This window comes from Patella vulgata, chromosome 1 (genome assembly GCF_932274485.2).
Source record: "Patella vulgata chromosome 1, xgPatVulg1.2, whole genome shotgun sequence".
Lineage (NCBI taxonomy): Eukaryota > Metazoa > Mollusca > Gastropoda > Patellidae > Patella > Patella vulgata.
The window spans coordinates 58,039,541-58,061,105 of NC_065879.2; the positions used below are offsets into that span (position 1 = coordinate 58,039,541).

Genomic DNA, 21,565 nt, shown 5'->3' on the forward strand with positions numbered 1-21,565 from the left:
ATGTATTCCTTGAATAAGAAGTGGTGTCGGTAGGTATCGAACAAGCATGCATTGCCTCGTGTACGACACCCACCAATACTTATAGATTACTGAAGCGATAGTTTAGAAGCGATTTCAGAAGATTTCCAATTCATTTTATTAGAGTGGGAAGGGGATTATATAAAACCTCAAATCAGACCACAGAAAATCACTGCATTGGTGTAGCACACCATCCCAATAAGTGCAGGGGAGGTTTTTTATGAGGTGAAGAAAGCGATTTGCAGCTGTTATTGACCTTATCGCATATTCATCCGTTTGGCATCACTAATGGGATCGGGGCCTAGATGATTAAAAAAAGGCCCAGTATTGCCTTCAGCTATGAACACACTCCGAAAGTCCCCTACGCACCCCCCCCCCTCTTATTTTGTTTAACAAATAATTTCGGAATCAATAAAATGGCAGGTCCCTATCAATGATGTTTGATACAACTGGAAATTAATGTGTCTAAAATTGATAAAACAACATAGGGTAGTAAATATTACATTTTGAATCCGTATCAATGATACATTTACTCAAAATGTTCCTTCCAATGGATCACCATTTAACTTGAAAACAAGGGAAGCAGCCGATCGAAGAAAAAAAGATTTTAAAAAACAAGTTTCAATATGACAGTCGTGGTTCAGTCATGCATTTACATCCGTGGGTGTCATCCTTTCTTTGAAAGTAATGATTGTGCCAAATTTGAACAAAGTCCATCAAGATTCGCGGCCTGTAGGTAAAGTGTTGACAGATAAAACGTAAAAAAAAACAGACCTATAAAAATATATTTTCTAAAACTATTTTAATTTTGAAATTATATTATTTTCACATGTGCTTAGTGTGTTTAAGAAAATATATTTTTATAGGTCTGGGGTTTTTTTTTGGTTTTTTTTTTTACATTTGATCTGTCAACACTCTACCTACAGGCCGCGAATCTAGATGGAATTTGTTCAAATTTGGCACAATCATTACTTTCAAAGAAAGGATGGCACTCTCGGAGGTAAATGCATGACCAAAGCACTACTGTCACATTGAAACCTGTTTTGGTTTTTTTTAAATCTGTTTTCTTCGATCGACTGTTTCCCTTGTTTCAAGTTAAATGCTGATCTATTGGAAGTGAATATTCGCTAGGCCTCTGATAAAGATGACATCGATGCGACTTAATGAGTCCCCAATATTAACATTATTCCTCCGACAAATTTAATTCTAAAACATTTTTTTTATGTATTAGAAAAATAAATAAAGACATTTGAAGTATTTGTAGGTAAAAAATATTTCCTATGTAGCGTAAATGGGTATTAAAATGAGTAAAAGGCATCATTCTACCCGAAGCAGTTACGTCTTATATAAACAATGCACGCGCCATTGGTCCAATGATTGACACCGCGTGACGTGATTGCATGTGTTGAAAACAGTCATCTTTTACAGAGATATTAGACGACTTTTTTCACAGATTGGTTCGATCCCTGCATTGGCCGACAAAATTCATCAAGATTTACTGTTGTGGTTCCCCCTTGTCAGTGATGCAAGACGGAGGGCCTGACAATGACAGCTGTCTAGTTGTTCGGATGGGACGAAACACCAAATATAATTCACTTGTGGACACAAAATGTTTCATTATTTTGAGAAAACAAATAATTAATCAACATTTTCCTACTATCTCTTACTATTTATCAAATCTACTACTTAGGCCTATATATGATGTAATGAGTACAGCTGTATTTTTGTGACTTGTAGAAAGAGACTAGGACAATAAGTTGACATCTCGACGTTACGATAAAAATAACACGATGATATGACAGAATAAAGTGTCGTATGATTGCGTCAATACTGTCGTGATGTCGTGTTGTCGCGTTATGAAAAGGGCGAGATTTAACATGGCCACTATCAGCCACCATAGTGATGTGCTAAAAGGTGGGCCTTAATGTCCTTAGTACATTTTTTCAATCATATGAAGTGATTATCTTGGTCATATCTGGGATATATACCACATTTAATGGCCAAACATGAGGAAAAACCGCAATTTTGCGCGCTTTCGGACACGGCCATCTTGGATTGGATATCAAGCCTCATTAAAGAGACTAGTTTTGCTCGAGGGGGTTTCAAGCTGCTACCAGTGAGCGCGGGCGAATGATTTGGTGAAGAAACGGAGATAGCTGGCTTACCCTGAATGGAAGTAGTTGGCCATTTCATAGAGAATGAGAGATTTACAATAGGGAAAATTCACCAACTTTGACTTATGATTTCGCTTTGATTGAAGAGAGGTGACAGAGATTTTATTTCTTATATCGTTAGAGGGAGTCGAGCTGTGCATAAAACCATTTCAATATTTTGACCTACCCCTGCATCATAAAAAATAGAGCTAATCTTCGCAGGTGTATATTTTCTGTTTTATTCACCATATCTTACAATTTTGCTGATCATTGCTCCCAGAGAATAGATGCGACTTCATGGTCTTCACACTGGGGCACAGGAAGACCCCCACTAACATCACCAGTCACCACCATTTTCATCCAAACCCTAGACTCGCCATAATAGGTGGCTGAAAATTGACCAAAAATGACCTGAAAAATGGCAAAATTGGCCAAAAATCACCCAGAGGCTGTTTCTCAATAACGGTGAAATTTTGACATCGGTCCTTCTGGCTGTGAAGTAGTCAGGGGGAATCCATAAAATCACCCGGAGATGAACTCGATCTGCCGACCCCCCATCTTCCCGATTCTGCATGATATTGTTTTTCTCATGGAATGACTCTTAATTTATAAATTTTTCAGGAACGGTCCTGACAAAATTAAAAGAAATGTTGTAACACAAAATATTGAAAATGGAGGCCTAAACATGATAAGACTTCGATGAATATCTAAAGTGTCGAAGTATCTTTTGGATCAAAAAAACTAACAACATCAGATGATCAAACATGGAAAATACCCTTTCGATACATCTTGGAAAAATATAATGGTGAAATACTACCAATGTGTAATTACAAAAAAATATTCCAATATCTTCTCCATTTTATAAACAAATTTTTAATCATTGGCACAATATATTTACAACACATATTGATTACCTGATACCATTTAATAATCAGGTCATATGGTATAACAAACACATTAAAATTAAGAAATCATCAATATATAATAAAACATTATTTAAGAATAATGATTTAACATTTGTCACAGATATCATAAATATAAGAAATAATGCAAATAATTTAATTATTAGAAGCTTAAAGTCATCAATTAAATCTGTATCTAAAAATGTATTAGGCATGTTTTATTATAAAGTGTACCAGTGGGTATTTAACAAATGTAATGGTTTTATTAGAAAAGAGAAAAAGAGTTTTTAAATATTTTTCTTATCTTCAAAATCAGCATATATTGAACATAATATAAAATACTTAATACCAGGTTTATTGATGTATTTTTTTTTATTAAAATAAGTTACAAATATTTTAATGAATAACATCATTTAAGACAGACATTTTTCCCATCACTTTTTATCAAGATTTTAGAATACATTGAAATAACATTTGTTTTAAAATTTTTAATTTATTTTTGTATAATTATAATGGCAAGTGTGTCTTCTTTAAAACAGACTTAAAAATATACTGATGAGAAAAATAACAAGTTCCGAAAATTGAATTGTTCAAACCCCTGTGAAAATTTGACTTGTCTGTCCATCCACTACATCATTGAAGTGGTCTTACATTTGTTTTGTAAACTTTGTATTTTTACGTCACATGGAAATAAATTTGTCCATTTGTGGAATGGCTGTTTATGTTTTAGTATATGCCATTTAAAAAAAGCAGGAAAATGGTTTAGAAAATCAAATTTCCATGCTTATATATTGCTAACGTTTCGTCCAATTGATGTCTGTCCAGTTTTAGCGAAACGTTAGCATTATTTTAATATTTCTTTTCGGCTTCTATTACGTGATAGAATTTGAATAACCGCTGCAAACGAAGCGTGAATGTAGTCTCGATCTTCCACACAGGATACGGATAAATTGACACAGGCAGTCGATTGATTATGCCATTTTTACAGTTGTCTGTCCGAAAATGTTAACGTTAGCACTCTTGATACATTAGCACCACTAATTCGCCTTTCACGGTGTTATTTACTCAAAATGTATCACTTTCTTTGCGGCCTTTAGAAAAGAAAACTGGCTTTCCGATTCCCGATGCATAAACATGGCTTTGACCCCCTAAAAAAAGTGCGAACGTGTCAATTGTCAGACCGATTAAATAAACCGTCTGTCCTTACCAGTGATGGGATTTTGCCCGTATATTCCGGACTTGTCCGAATCTTTTTTCCAAACGCCCAAAATTGTCCGACCGGGAATATGCCCAATCGGACATCAAGACATGGTGAATAATATTCAAAATTCTGAAAGTAATAGTTTACTGATTGTATAACTACCACTCAACCCGATTATCGTCGATAATACGCTGGATTGATTAGGTAATTAAGTGATCAACGTATTTATCGTTTTATACCGTCTATAAATAACCTACCTTGATTAACTACTTAATCTGCCTTGATTGACCGACTTAATCCTTTGTCGGACAGTTCATCAATCTAGTCGTAAACAGAAGTCATTGTTTCGCCTTTGTCAGAATATTCATCAATCCAATAACTGTGATTATAATTTTAATCCTCGTGTTAACTTCGTGGTTTCTGCATTGTCGGACATATTAATCGCATTGATGTGAGCCGACAATATGTATAAACTATAGATGTCACATATTGTAATAGACATCAATAGACAGTCATTATATCTTTCAACATGCTTCGATTCAATATACATTGTATCCGATAACTTGTCTGTGATATTCCTTCGGTGGAAGCCAAAGTTAAATAAAGCTATTTCACACACACGCATGGTTCTAGTAAAGTAACTCAAAATGAAAGTACTCATCTCGCGAGACACGTGAAATTAAGAGATTTAAACGTGCCGAATCTAATACGTGGGGTTTATGTTTTTAAATAAATAAATAAACACGCTAAGAAATGTTGACGACTATGTCGATTGGAATAAGGTTAGTTAATTGTTTTAGTAAAGTAACTCAAAATAAAAGTAGTCACCTCGCGAGACACTTGAAATTAAGAGATTTAAACGTGCCGAATCAAATACGCCTGATGTGAGAGAAAAGATTCTATTTTAATGGCATATTGTCAGATTTATGATCATATTTTGAGTGGGGTTTATGTTTTTAAATAAATAAATAAACACGCTAAGAAATGTTGACGACTATGTGGATTGGAATAAGGTTAGTTAAATGTTTTAGACGATAGCGCGTGCTACAGTCGAATGCGATTATTTAGCTGCAGTTGGGTGTCCCTCGCTAGTTTTTGAGCGACGTTTACTACGAAATAAATTTCGGGATGTCATATTTTTCCTTTCGTATATAAATCGAAACGGAGTATGAGATGAATGTCGGTCTTTGCTGAAAAATGTATCGAAATATGACCCGAAAAATACGGTAATTTAGGGGGTATTTGATACAGGTACCGATCGACAGTAGTCGTCACACTTTGATTCTATGGTATTACGATCTCATGTAATTTTGTAAGAATATTATTGACATAAATTTTAATACCGTACGGGAATTAAGCATGAAAAATAACGAGGTGAAGATATTTTTTTATTACGTATAAATCTGAATATTTTGTTGACACGTGATTCTTAATTGTGGTTTGAAAACGTCTGCTTAAATAACGATAAGAGTCATGCCCCTTTATTTTCGGGAAAAAAATGTCCGACAAGAAAAATTTTGAAATCCCATCACTGGTCCTTACGTAACGTTAGCACGTGCTTTTTTTAAAATACTTTTTGTCCGATTTTAAATTTAAAACTCGCCCAAGGGTAGAAATACTATACAATTTATTAATACCTTTCATCACGGACTATTTTTATTTTTAGATAAAAACAATAATTCAAGTAATACAGTTATTTATAAAATGTCCACGTCTGTCCTTATGTAACGTTAGCAACAGTTGCATGCCCGATAAATGTTTAAATTTTAGGTTATTAATATATATGATTATATTTTATTATATTAATCTTAAATTCTTAATATTATGCTTTATTTGGCATGTAAAAAATCTCAGTAACTACTTACATCAACACTATAAATAGAAATTTTCTTCAAACTTTAGTGCTAATGTTACAAATCTGCCAGAATGTCTGTCCACATGTAACATTAGCAATGCAATTAATTTTTAAATTAAAGATAGGTTGCCAGGCAACAAAACATACGCCCACAGTAGCTAAATCGTCCGAGCAGTCGACAGGGTTGTCACATATTTCTTCTTTTGTTGGTAATTAGGGGAATTTAATAGACAATTTCATACAGATGACATTATAATTTCCGTTGTTTGAAGGTTTACAAGGTTCTAAAATCTAAAACAAGGGCTGTAACTCTGGAAGCAATCTACAGAAATTGTTCAAATTCGAAAGGCTTTTTTCGTTTTAATAATTCAAATAATGCATATGAATTTCATACAGATCGGATGATAACTTTTGTAGTTCGTCTTCATTTCACTAATTTAGGTGATAACTGAAACTCAATAGGCTTGTTCGTTTTACTAATTTAAATGATACATATAAATTTCATACAGATCGGATAATAACTTTTGTCGTTAGAGCATTTACAAGGTACAACAAAGTGAAACAAGGGCCATAACTCACGGCATAATTAACGGAAATTGCTGAAATTCAATAGGCTACTTCATTTCACTAATTTAAATGATGCATATCAATTTCAAACAGATCGGACGATAACTGTTGTCATTAGAGCGTTCACAATATTCAACAAAGTGAAACAAGGGCCATAACTCTAGATGTAATTAACGGAAATTGCTGAAATTCAATAGGCTTCTTTGTTTTACAAATTTAAATGATGCATATATATTTCATACAGATCGGTTGATAACTTTTGTCATAAGAGCGTTCACAAGGTGCAACAAAGTAAAACAAGGGCCATAACTACAGAAGAAATTAACGGAAATTGCTGAAATTCAATAGGCTTCTTCATCTCACTAATTTAAATGATGCATATCAATTTCAAACAGATGATGATAACTGTTGTCATTAGAGCGTTCACAAGATTCAACAAAGTGAAACAAGGGCCATAACTCTAGATGTAATTAACGAAAATTGCTGAAATTCAATAGGCTTCTTTGTTTTACTAATTTAAAAGACGCATATAAATTTCATACAGATCGGTTGATAACTTTTGTCGTTAGAGCGTTCACAAGGTGCAACAAAGTGAAACAAGGGCCATAACTCCAGAAGAAATTAACGGAAATTCAATAGGCTTCTTCATTTCACTAATGTAAATGATGCATATCAATTTCATACAGATCGGTTGATAACTTTTGTCATTAGAGCGTTCACAAGATTCAACAAAGTGAAACAAGGGCCATAACTCTAGATGTAATTAACGGAAATTGCTGAAATTCAATAGGATTCTTTGTTTTACTAATTTAAATGATGCATATAAATTTCATACAGATCGGTTGATAACTTTTGTCGTTAGAGCATTCACAAGGTGCAACAAAGTGAAACAAGGGCCATAACTCCAGAAGAAATTAACAGAAGTTATTGAAATTAAATAGGCTTCTTCATCTCACTTATACAAACAACATATATCAATTTCAAAACAATCGGTTGATAAATGTAGTCTGTAGAGTGTTCACAAGAAATTGTGGACGATGGACGGAAGGACGGGGGCGACCGCAATATACGACCACATTTCCATGTGGGCGTATAGAAATTAATTTGTAAATCATATCCCATGCAACTTCAGATTTAGATAATGTATTATTACATTAAACTTTTGAAGAAAATTATTAATATATAAATATATAAGCAACAGTTAATATCTGAAAGGAAAATAAATGTGCCATGCGTCTGTCCAATTCAAAAGAGACATTTTATATTTACTAAAATGGTCATCTTTACTGTCTTATGACCCAAAAATAATAGCATCTTCATTCATTTAACATAATTCAATGTATATTCTACCTATAGAGATTGCTATTTATATGAATTTTAATGTGCATTGTTTGCATTTGATATAATTTCATCTAGAGTGATACGATTCAAAAAATTTCAATATGAAATATATTTTGGAAGAATATGTATCTATCTTCCCTGAGACAGGGATTTTGTAAGAGGAATTGGAATTTCATAATTCAGATGGGATTGGGAACCTATGGTACACTTTAAAAAAAAACATGCCATTATATAACAATCAACAAGTCATACATGACCTAGAAACTCCAAAGCCTAATCTATATGATTATTTAACAAAAATAATTGAAACAATTTATAATAAAGATCTATCAAAAATAAAAAGTAAAGATATCTACAACACATTAATCCTAAATAAACTTCAAAAACCGACATCAATAGAAAAATAGGAAAGACTACTTAATATCGAACTAAACAAAGAAGACACAAAATGTTATAACATTAAATTGCGTTGTTTTATATATAAATATATTCACAATATTATTTATACTAATACACGTTTATGTCAATTCTCGTTAACAGAATCAAGTCTATGCAATTTTTGTTACTCATGTATTGAGGATGTTAACCACCTATTCTACCTATGTACCCACTCCCAAAATATCTGGCAAGAAACCATTCGTATATTAAAAGACTATAACATCGACTTTAAACCAAAACCAATCGATATACACCTTGGAGTTTATAAACAAGATGATCAAAATTATAATCAATTGCCAACACTATCTGTCACACTTCTAAACCACATAATAATATTAACAAAATTCTATATATATAAATGTAAACTAAAAAACACCATACCAAATAAAAAAGAATATACATCATACATAATCAACATTAAAAAACTAGAACTAGAATATGCAAATACTCATCTCCATGAAAAATGGAAAACACAATCAGAATAAAACCTCCTATATACAAATAATATTATAACAACCGCAAAATATCTTATAATTTACTACAATATCTATTTTTGAAATGAACTATATGTATAATAATGTTTTCGAGTCCGCGTTACTACACTATGTCCAGTGTCATCTATTTGTCCTGACAATAATTGATAGCCCAATATGTACTCCACCATTCAGTTCAGTTAAGTATCCAAACTAAATTAACCATCTATCCACCTAAAGATCTTTTACTTTAATTAGTAATATGCATCTTCCAAACTACCGCCTCTTCAGACTGATAGTGACAGTCGTTTAATTTTTAATTAAATTCATCCAACTTCGTAACACTTTATAACCTGTTTAAACTTTCCGGAGCCGCCCTTTGTCAGCAAAAGTGATATTATATCTTGGCGTTTTAATATCAAAATTCTCTGCTAATGTGATGAGTATTTAGTAATCATTCAGTCTGAATACATCATTTGAATTTGACGAAACTGAACAGCTTTGATGCATACGGGTCAAACGACAACTGAAAACTAAACTAATAGTATTACAATGGGAATGCGTAACTGTCTCATCACATGCACGATCTTCACGATTTCCACTCCGCAATTCACGACCTACACCTGGCCGGCTCGAAAACATACATTGGTATACACAAATTTTAAAGGTACAACTCCATTCAAAATAGATACTTCTTTATCACATATTTACATAAAATGTATATTTTGAAATGTGTATTTTTGTAACTTTTTAAGAGTTTTGAAATATCTTGTATCTACATGTATTATAATATAAATATCCGAAATGTATCCATATTACTAAAATATTTGAAATATGTATCTAAGTATGTATGTATGGATCTATGTGTATATGTGTATATATGTGTACCTGCTATAATAATAATAATAATAATAATAATATAGGGTCCACAACCTTGATATACCATATTTTTAAGCTATTTGAGAACGAGGGGCGGCCATTTTGTCTGTCAGTTTTTGGCCGATTTTCACGAAATTCAAGCTTAGCCGTCCTTAGGGTGTAACGGTGATATAATAATACGATTTTTTAAATCGGATAAAAATTATGACTTCTATAGGGTCCACAAGCTAAAAACAGGATATGTGCGAATATCGAAAGGAACCGAGATCTTTGGGTTATAAACTTACATTTCAAGTTTCAACAAAATCGGATAAAAATTGTGACCTATATAGGGTCCACAACCTTGAAATACCCAATTTTTACGCTATTTGAGAACGAAGGGCAGCCATTTTGTCTGTCAATTTTGGGCCGATTTTCACAAAATTCAAGCTCAGTCGTCCTTAGGGTGTAACGGTGATATAATAATACGTTTTTATAAATCGGATAAAAATTATGACCTCTATAGGGTCCACAAGCTAAAAACGCGATTTTTCGTACAATCAGGGGCCATAATTCAGGAAGTTCCGGTCCGATATGCGCGAATATCAAAAGTAACCGAGATCTTTGGGTTATAAACTTACATTTCAAGTTTCAACAAAATCGGATAAAAATTGTGACCTATATAGGGTCCACAACCTTGATATACCATATTTTTACGCTATTTGAGAACGAACGGCGGCCATTTTGTCTGTCATTTTTGGTCCGATTTTCACGATATTCGAACTCAGTCGTCCTTGGGGTGTAACAGTGATATACTATTACGTTTTTTTAAATCGGATAAAATTATGACCTCTATAATGTGGGCGTATAAAAATCGTGACCTTTAGAGGGTCCACAACCTTGATTTACCAGATGTTTACACTACTTGCGTACGAGGGGCGTCCATTTTGTCCGGCAGTTTTGGCCCGATTTTCACGAAATTCGAACACAACAGACATTATGGTGTAACGGTGATATATTCAAAGGTTTTTTTAAATTGGATAATAATTGTGACCTCTAGAGGGACTACAAGCTAAAAACGCGATTTTTCGTACAATCAGGGGCAATAATTCAGGAAGTTACGATCCGAATATGGACAGGAAACAAGATGCTTGGGTTATAAACATACATTTCAAGTTCCATCAAAATCTGATAAAAATTGTGACCGCTGGAGTGTCCACAAGCTAAAAACATGATTTTTCATACAATTAGGGCCCATAATCCATGAAGTTACAGTCCGATGCATACCAATTTCGAAAGGAACCAAGAACTTTGTGAGATACACCTATATTTCAAGTTTCGTCAAAATTGGATAAAAATTGTGACCTGTAGACTGTCTACAAACAAATTATGAACGGACACATGGATGGACGAACGGACGGGCAGGGGCGACGACAATATACGTCCACACAAAAATGTGGGCGTATAAAAAATAGATGCACCTTGATATTTTCTATATTTAATTCATGTCCGCCTTTAAGATTATGCCAATAATATTCCTCAATAATCAATAAGATGGAAAATGAAAGTGAAAGTCCATGATAAGAATACCTTTAAAAACAAGCCAACAGTGAGACTGATGTCCCCCGCCGAAATCCCCAAATAAATAGATGACACATATTAATTAATCGCACATCTATTTTTTTCAAAAGTATAAAGCAATCAAACTGATTATCAACTATACACTAAGTTTCATCACTCTCTATCAGATAGAATCAAAGTTATCTTGTCCCAAAGCATCGACCAAGGAAATTGCTTATCTCTGCTTAGCTTTAGCTCGATATGTTAATCATTGAACTCAGGACAAACACCTACATCAAGTTTAAATAGTCTACCTCAATTAGAAGCAGAGTTGTTATGTTCCAAAGTCTTGACCAATCAATTAATCAAAATACTCATTGCTCCTTAGCCTAAGCAGACAATTCTCATCACCGAACTTAGTCAAGGTATTGATGTAATGAAACTATACACCAAGTTTCATCACTCTCACTTAATTAAAACTAAAGTTATCATGTCCCAAAGCATCAACAAATCGAATTGCTTATCTCTACTTACCATAAGCAGAAAATGCTCATCTTCGCACTCTATCAAGGCATTGACCTCATAAACACCTACACCAAGTTTGAACATTCTAGCTCAATTAGAAGGAGAGTTATTGTGTTCCAAAGTCTCGGCCAATCAAATTGCTTATCGCTCTGCTTACCCTGAGCAGGAAATGCTCAATATTGAACTTAGTCACGGTATTGATGTAATGAAACTATACACCAAGTTTCATCATTCTCACTTAATTGGAACTAAAGTTATCATGTCCCAAAGCATCAACCAATCAAATTGCTTATCTCTACTTACCCTAAGCAGAAAATGCTCATCTTCACACTCCATCAAGTGATTGACCTAATAAATACCTCTACACCAAGTTTGAACAATTTGGATCAATTAGAAGGAGAGTTATTGTGTTTAAAAGTCTCGGCCAATCAAATTGCTTATCGCTCTGCTTACCCTGAGCAGAAAATGCTTATCATCGAACTTAGTCAAGGTATTGATGTAATGAAACTATACACCAAGTTTCATCACTCTCACTTAATTAGAACTAAAGTTATCGTGTCCCAAAGCATCAACCAATCAAATTGCTTATCTCTGCTTACACTACGCAGAAAATGCTCATCTTCGAACTCCATCAAGGTATTGACATAATAAACACCTACGCCAAGTTTGAACATTCTAGGTCAACTAGAAGGAGAGTTAATGTGTCCCAAAAAGTGTGACGGACAGACAGACGGACGAACCCATTTTAATAGTCCCCTGCTTTCTTCGAAAGGCGGGGGACAATAAACACACTTGTATGGATAAACTACTTCTGAATTTTATTAACATGCTACGTTTCAATACACATACAGGTATCGTTATCAAGCAAATAATGTGCTTGATAACGATACCTGTATGTGTAATAAAACAAATAATGTGCCTGATAACGATACCTGTATGTGTATTGAAACGTAGCATGTTAATAAAATTCAGAAGTAGTATATCCATCCAAGTGTGTTTATTTTTAGTGAAATCTATTTCTATTTGTCTTATAAGGATTAGAATACATTTAGTTCATGATGTTTTATCTTATTTAAAAGAGTATTTTAAAATTCATCACTCATCAAAAGGCATGGCAGTTGTCTTCCACGTGTCATTAGGTCTGGTTTGTTATTCATAACTATTTTAGTAGTATGAAAAGCCTTAAGTATGGCAGGCCTGTTGCGCATAGATTTCCATGCAAGATCATGGGATATTGCCGTTATCGCCGAGAATTTCAACATCTATTGGTGGAGAACAAACTGTTCAACTTAAATATAGATACTATGCAGAGCTTGCACTGTAATATTATTCGTAATTTCGACAGTGGTCATGTATTGGTTTATTTATATGGTATTGTTCATAATATGTGACCCATCATGGCATAATAAGTCGCAATGAGGAAATTTTGAAAATTTAGTTATTGTTACATGCACGCCTGTAGCCAGGGAGGCCACCCCCCGAAAAAAAACAGCGGCTGCCAGGCAGGATACGCCCACATTTTCGAGAGATGGATAGAAAACAAGTTAAAAAGAAAGTGATTTTTCGTTCAATCAAAGGGCCATAATTCAGGAAGTTACGGTCCGATATGCGCGAATATCGAAAGGAACCGAGATCTTTGGGTTATCAACTTAAATTTCAAGTTTCAACAAAATCGGATAAAAATTGTGACCTCTATAGGGTCCACAACCTTGATATACCATATTTTTACGCAATTTGAGAACGAGGGGCGGCCATTTTGTCTGTCAGTTTTGGGCCGATTTTCACGACATTCGAACTCAGTCGTCCTTTGGGTGTAACGGTGATATAATAATACGTTTTTTTAAATCGGATAAAAATTATGACCTATCGGGTAAAAATTATGACCTCTATAGGGTCCACAAGCTAAAAACACGATTTTTCGTACAATCAGGGGCCATAATTCAGTAAGTTAAGGTCTGATATGCGCGAATATCAAAAGGAACCAAGATCTTTGGGTTATAAACTTACATTTCAAGTTTCAACAAGATCGGATAAAAATTGTAACCTCTATAGGGTCCACAACCTTGATATACCATATTTTTACGCTATTTGAGAACGAAGGGCGGCCATTTTATCTGTCAGTTTTGGGCCGATTTTCACGAAATTCGATCTCAGTCGTCCTTAGGGTGTAACAGTGATATAAAATATTTTTTAAATCGGATAAAAAAATATGACCTTTATAGGGTCCACAAGCTAAACACGTGATTTTTCGTACAATCAGGGGCCATAATTCAGGAAGTTAAGGTCCGATATGCGCGAATATCGAAAGGAACCGAGATCTTTGTGTTACAAACTTACATTTCAAGTTTCAACAAAATCGGATAAAAATTGTGACCTCTATAGGATCCACAACCTTGATATACCATATTTTTACGCTATTTGAGAACAAACGGCCGCCATTTTGTCTGTCAGTTTTGGGCTGATTTTCATGAAATTCGAACTCAACCGTCCTTAGGGTTTAACGGTGATATAATAATATGTTTTTTTAAATCGGATAAAAATTATGACCTCTATAGGGTCCACAAGCAAAAAAACACGTTTTTGCGTACAATCAGAGGCCATAATTCAGGAAGTTACGGTCCGATATGCGCAAATATCGAAAGGAACCGAGATCTTTGGGTTATAAATTTACATTTCAAGTTTCAACAAAATCAGATAAAAATTGTGACCTCTACAGTGTTCACAAGCCAAAAACGTGATTTTTCGTACAATCAGGGGCCATAATCCATGAAGTTATGGTCCGATAGATGCCAATATCGAAAGGAACCGAGATCTTAGGGAGATAAACCTATATTTCAAGTTTCATTGAAATCGGATAAAAATTGTGACCTGTAGACTGTTCACAAACAATTGTGGATGGACGGACGGACGGACGGACGGACAGGGGCGACGACAATATACGTTAACATGAAAATGTGGGCGTATAAAAATTTGCCAACCATAGCTCTAAAATACCTACTGTAGACTGTGCAGGTGCGCCCCCCCCCCCCTAAAAACTTCACTGCCCCTCCGAAGCTAGCAAGCTGGCTACGGGCCTGGTTACATGTATTTTCACATTCTCCAACTCAACTTGGTGTATAGTTTGTTTGAATCGGACTGAGCTGTGTCCATTTGAAGCTACCCAACTTGAATATATCTTTCCAGGGGTTTACAGGGGTGTTGAAGATGAAAATCATAGTAAAAATTTGATCCAACGATTTCCGCCATTTATTTGCTATTTTGTCGTTTAATATTTTTTTTATTTAGGATTTCAAGGGTGCTGAAGACGAAATCGTAGTAAATGAACTCTTTTCGTAACAAAATATCCACAACACATGCGCCATATTCACATGATAGTGTTATACCAAAGAACAATCTATACATTAGTAGTCTATGTTTTGTATATCATAATTAATTAGCACCTTAGTGCCAGCTAGTGGTCAGGGGATTAAAGTTGTTGATTGGTAATCATCAAAGAAGCTGCCACAGCTGTACGCATGTTCCTTTAACATGTGAATCAAAATAAGGTTTTGCGTGTACATAACAGTATCAAAGTATGAATAACTACAGAAATGTCATTTTGGCTTTGATGTAATTAAACAATGGCAGACTGTTTTGCCCACTTGAGAATCGTCGCATTTTGGCGCGTTGGTCGTTCTCATTTTTTGAACCATGGGGATAAGAGAATTTTAAACAATAATATCCAATATGCATTCCTTACTTTGCATGCCATATAAAGAAGAGACAGTAAACGGAATTCAGCTACAATGAAATTCTCTTCGAAAAGAAAATTATTGGCCATTTTGTTTATTTCCATTTAAGGCCTATAAATTATTTTTTTAAAGATGAAATAAGATATCAAATAATCACCGCTTGGATTCATTATTCAGAGTAAATAATGACTTGTCTAAGGCTTTACCATTGATCCGTGACAATTGATTAATATTACTCAATGACACACCCGCTTGTCGATTAATTTACATACATACGATCAGAATTATTTTTTTTCTGCTTTTTTATCAGAGTGAATCGCATGTAGGTACCCAAAAACATTATTGTCAAAACCAAATATCTATCGTCCACTCGAGCCAGCCACGTAAGCCATAATGCTTTGCATGCTGTGTCTGGGCCAATCAGCAAAAGAGTTGTGTAGACAACATAACAACAAGCGGAGTTTGTTTACATTTTTGGGGGGTTTTAAAACTCCATTGTATCAGTTCAAAATGAATTCATTGGCAATAGTGACCCTCCACTACAAAACCAGTCACATGTCCCAATTTTTAAAAAGTGAGATTTAATGCTTATCTTAAAGTAGCGCTATGAATGCTGTGACGTCATCGTGGCTAATTTTCCTCGATGGCGTCAAAAATCCGGACACGTATTACAAAACACTAATTTGTAAACAGATGTCTCTACTTAAAATTATAATGATTTATACGGTATGAATCAGAATTGAATTAGCCTTTTAATGGTGTTATTTATATTTTGGTACGCTAATTACCTGCCGAGAAATCATCCGTTGAAAAGCGTATATGGCTTATCGAGGGATTTTCTCGCCATAAAATTTTGTGGCACACAGATTTTTACGATTTTCGATTTTTGTATGCTATTTTTAGTCGTTTCGTAGCTAATGGGGATGCCTCGCAGAACCAAATTTCCTGTCCAATCAAAAAGAGGAAATCCTAAAATTATTTATACCGTTTGCGCCCGATTTTTAACCGAATTAGAAGCCAAGATATGCCAAATTGAAGGAAAAAATTGCTTTTTAATAATATATAGAAAAGAAAATTTTTACACGCGCACGCGGATTTGTGAAGACGAATATGTTTTCTACAAACTGCAAAACAAATTATTCTAAAATATTAATAAATAAATAGCTACGACGCTAATATGTGAGTGAGGGGTAGTCGTCAATTCTCGAGACAAAATCCAGGGGGCGTGGCTGCGCTACGTATCTTCGCGAGATTTTCAAGGACGTATCCACAGAAGAAGATTGTGGAGCATTATGTAAGTTTTCAAATGTAGAATTCGTCTTAATCTAACTTAATTGCAAAACGATGTTGGAAATTCATTTCTCCACTTTATAAAACGGTTCCTACTGCGTTTTTGCAATGGCTGTTGGTGACAAACGGTAAACCAGCATGTCTCATTCGAAATGCAGGAGCCGTTACAAGTTGATGTAGTCCTATTCATCCAGTTTATGACGTGTATGTCTGTCTACAGTAAAACAGAAATAAAAACGTCTGGATGGTACAGTCTTCTGCTTCAATCAGCAGTTGTCATTGTTTTGTAATGTATGCCTATCTTAGTAGCTAGTTTGATTTTGATCAATGCAATGTTTCAATATTTTTTTTTTTTTAGCTATAGAAGTCTTGATCTTGTCACTGTCAGTTTTCTCGTTTAATTCTTGTTGATGCTGGTAAGTTTACTTATAGTGTAGGCCTTCTTAAAATAGCATCATTGATTGAATGAAAATTTTAATGTTTTAAAGTCTAATTTAAATTAATTTTAATTTTAATTTGACTACATTAAAATTTTCATCCAAATTTGAATCAAAATATAAAATAAAAAATCAGTACGACAGACGACTAAATCATCAACTGTCTTTTGATTTTGATCAATACAATTAAAAGACATGTTAAAATATTCTTTTAGCTATAGACTATAGAAGTCTTGATCTTGTCACTGTCAGTTTTCTCGTTTAATTGTTGATGCTGGTAAATTTACTTACAGGTAGACCTACTTAAAATAGCATCATTGATTGAATGACAATTTTAATTTCAATTAGATTTTACATTAAAATTTTCATTAAAATATAAAATCAGTAGGCCTACGACAGAAAACTAAATCATCTACCTACGTAGTAGGCTACCTATTTATATTACGCGTACAGACGTTAGCAGCAGATTTACACTTAGTAATATTTTAGTAGGCCTATTATGTATCTGCATACATGTATGTGGGGAGTATTGTTGAGCGGGAAAATTCCTTAAAATCTCCCAGTTATACCTTAAGTGTTTGTGAATCTCAGAGAAAAGCAATTAACCGTCTTTTGTATGATTGTTTCATGTCCTTTTTTTTCAGAAATATTCTGCATCCTGATGAACCTTTGATGGACAAAATCCATTTTAATGACAAAGGAATGAAAAAATACTATCATAGCCATCGTCGTGTGTGTTTATCTTCATAATTGTTCCTTATATCGTGTGTTATTGTAATAGGTTTCTTGTGTGTGTTGTCTTTGCAACTGTTGTCCTGTTTAAATCTGCCGAGGCCGGTCCCATGCAAGCACGAGCTGTGAAAGAAGGAGGGTTGAGAATAGGGCTGCAAAAAGCCACAACGTAAAACAACATTTTGTGGCCGTAAAAACCCCACCAAAATAAACAGTAAAGCTAAAAGGATATATTGCAATTACTTAAGTGAACAAATCAGTAAAATAATCATTAGTGTGATGCTTTGATTCAGTACTATTTATACAGCACAATTTTATATAAATATTGCACTTTATAATTACATGTAAAATTAGTTTGCTAGTGGATTTGTAAAATCTGTTGATTTTATCCTAAATTTCACAAGGGTCACTATCATTACTAAAATGCAGTAAATAGAATGACTGATATTGTAAATATTTTAATTTGACAGACAAAAAATGGAATTTAAATGATTATAATGTTACTTAGCATGTTCACTAAGCATCCACCAAAGATGATCAGTTTTGTATAAAATATTCAGAATCTTACAGATTTTTTCTCAGATTAATGATATTTGTGGTCTAAGGGGAGTGAACTCTGTCCTATTACCTCCCTTTGATTCCTAAATGCTAATACATCATTGCATGACTTATCTATCACAGAAAATACATTTAAACATGATACTTTTTGAATTTTTTTTAAATTCTAAGTTATATTTGTCTTGTCTGTTATTACTGTAATGGTTTAAGAAGTGAAAAAGTGTTATTTTTGAATTGCTGTTTAGATTTGCTTCAGTTTGATATGTTGGATGATGACATTTGTTCAGTTTCTTGTTTGTTTGGTTTGCGATAAAATAGTTTGTGGACGCTGGTGGCAGCCATCTTGGAATTTTGGCAGCCATCTTGAATTTCAAAATGGCCAATATCGACCAATAATTTTTTTAGTAAGGTTTGATTCAAGACTTTTTGATGAATAAACCACTTATTTTTGTTACACATATAGACACTTATAAACTCCATACTAGATTATAAAATGGTGGCCATCTTGGTTTCAAATATGGCTGACATCACCTAATTTGCATATTTGCATCACCATGATTCTTATTTGGTTAGATGTTGTATTAATTGTTAATTATTCTGTAAATGTAACAGGAATTTGAATATAAATAGTTACGATTTCAACAATATTACGCATTTTTTGTTCTTAATTTATTCAAAATGGCCGACATCGTGGTCGACCTATGTTTTTTTTTCCGTCATACTTTAGAGTATCGATTGGGCGTGCGTTGTGCCAATTTTCAGCAAGATCGGATATTTTGTCCAGGTATTATGCATTATTATGTGCTTCTGATCCATTGTTAATTCCTGAATTTTGTGCCATTGACCCCTGTGACCTTTCAGTCTATTTCAAACTGCTAGAGACTTTCTCTATAAGCTTATAAAATTTTAGACAAAAAGTACCCCGATTCACCGAACATAAATGTTCATATCTTGGCTTCTAATGGAGATATCTTCAATCTGTAAACAGTTTTATACTATTTAAATGTGTAGCTTTATCAAATAGGCTTATTTGTAAATAAATCCATTAATAAATCAATTTTGCATTCATAGCCCTACTTAAAGGGACTGAAACTGCTTTCTGTTGATATATAAAATATGCAAATCACAAAAAAATGGCTGAGTTATGGCCATCTGAAGTTTCCATAGCTGTGGTGCTGCCAAATACAACACAATGAGAAATTTGCCTTTTAAAACATCCAAAATAAATCCCATAGCAACACATATAACTATTGCCTAGATCAAAATGAAATTTTGTGCATATAATAATGTGTGGTGTACCAACATCTGTACAAAATTTTATCAACATATTCCATTAGTGACATATTTTTTTTTAGTTTTTCTGAAATTTACCTGAATCCATATTTCTTCACATTGGCTGTGTTATGGCCATGCCTACACTTTAGAAAGGCCTAGTTCCACATTTTAAATATGATTTTTGCCACAAAAGATCATTTTGCACATCTTAATTTGTTTTGTTTTTTAAGTGATAATATTTCTTGGGTCACCCAAATAAAACTATTTTTACCTGTTACCATGGTAACTGTTTTATAAATAATTGGTTTTATATCACATTCGAAAGGGAAAACCTAAACCAAACCCTCTTATTAGAGTAGAAATATTAGCACATAATCTTATATGGTGATATTGAATTTAACAAAACTTAGTAACATCACATGAACAATTCATTTTTTTTTTGTTTTTAACATTCTAAAATACTTTGGAATCACAAGTTTTATTAGGGTTTCACACTGCGTAGCTTGTGTGAAACACTGTTGTTTTTGTTAAAATTATTAGGGTTTCACACTGCGTAGCTTGTGTGAAACACTATTGTTTTTGTTCGGATTATTAGGGTTTTACACTGCGTAGCTTGTGTGAAACACTATTGTTTTTGTTCGCATTATTCTTATTATTATTTTTTTTTTTTTTTTTTTCCACTTGAGGTCGGATCGATTCGATGTCTTTGGTTTTCCTGGGAAAGTGGGTGTGACTTAGAGATTAAAGCTATTTCGAACGTTCAGCGACTATGCGAAATGTCCGAAATCGCTGAAGTTGTCGGTTTTTGAAATATTGCTGTAATATTAACAATAATCGTTGGATTTTAATATTTGATACATTTTGACATAGCCTGAGACAGGGCACATAGCTACGGTAGTTTAGGTTTTTGATTTTCGACAAATCTTCGGAGATATTAGGCGCCAAATTTTGACAAAAAACTTTTTTATTAATGAATAATTTTTTTATGGCATTTTACCCAGGGTTAAGGTGAAAAAAGGTGTAAAAATGAGCTATTTACAACCCATTCAGGCTTTTCATATTTTAAAATATTTCTTCACAACTTTCATAAATTTGTAGCATTAATCCATACGAAGAGAATCTATGTCAAAATTAGTTTGTAATATGAGTATTTGCCGAGAAATGATCAATTTTGCATGAGTCACTTTTTACGCTATATTTCCCATAAAAGAGCCAATTATTATTGGATTTTCATAAAAGTGACACCATTTGATGCGTAATGTCAATTTTGACTAGTTCAAACTAATTTAACATTTTCAATGTCACCGGAAATGGCGCCATTTGGGCACAAAATGTATTTATAGCCTTCAAAACAGATATTTTATTCAAACGAGTCTGATTTGTAATGTTTTTAAAATTATGATATTTGATTCCGATCAATTAATAGAATGAACCCATACGATCATATAGATGTCACAAAATGGTTTCTAACTTGTTCAGTTGCGGAGAAATAGACGATTTTCAGCAGGTCACTTTTTAAGGTTTTTGGCCCATAAAAGTGTCAATTATTATTTGATTTTCATAAAAATTTCACTGTGTGATACCTAATGCCATTTACGATTTCATAGAAGTAATTTAGTATTTTCATTATCACCGGAAGTCTCGTCACTTT

General features: G+C 33.6%; 1 protein-coding gene and 1 long non-coding RNA gene across 4 annotated transcripts in view; one reads left to right on the top strand and one right to left on the bottom strand.

Moving 5' to 3' along the window:
- Positions 1 to 21,565, bottom strand: part of LOC126808779 (5'-nucleotidase domain-containing protein 3) — a 457,910-nt gene that overhangs the window by 292,314 nt on the left and 144,031 nt on the right. The gene's annotated exons all lie outside the window — the stretch shown is intronic.
- On the top strand, positions 16,826 to 18,010 carry LOC126808801 (uncharacterized). Its single transcript, XR_008788094.1, has 3 exons — positions 16,826 to 16,916; positions 17,271 to 17,328; positions 17,994 to 18,010. It is a non-coding gene; the product is annotated as an uncharacterized LOC126808801 (long non-coding RNA).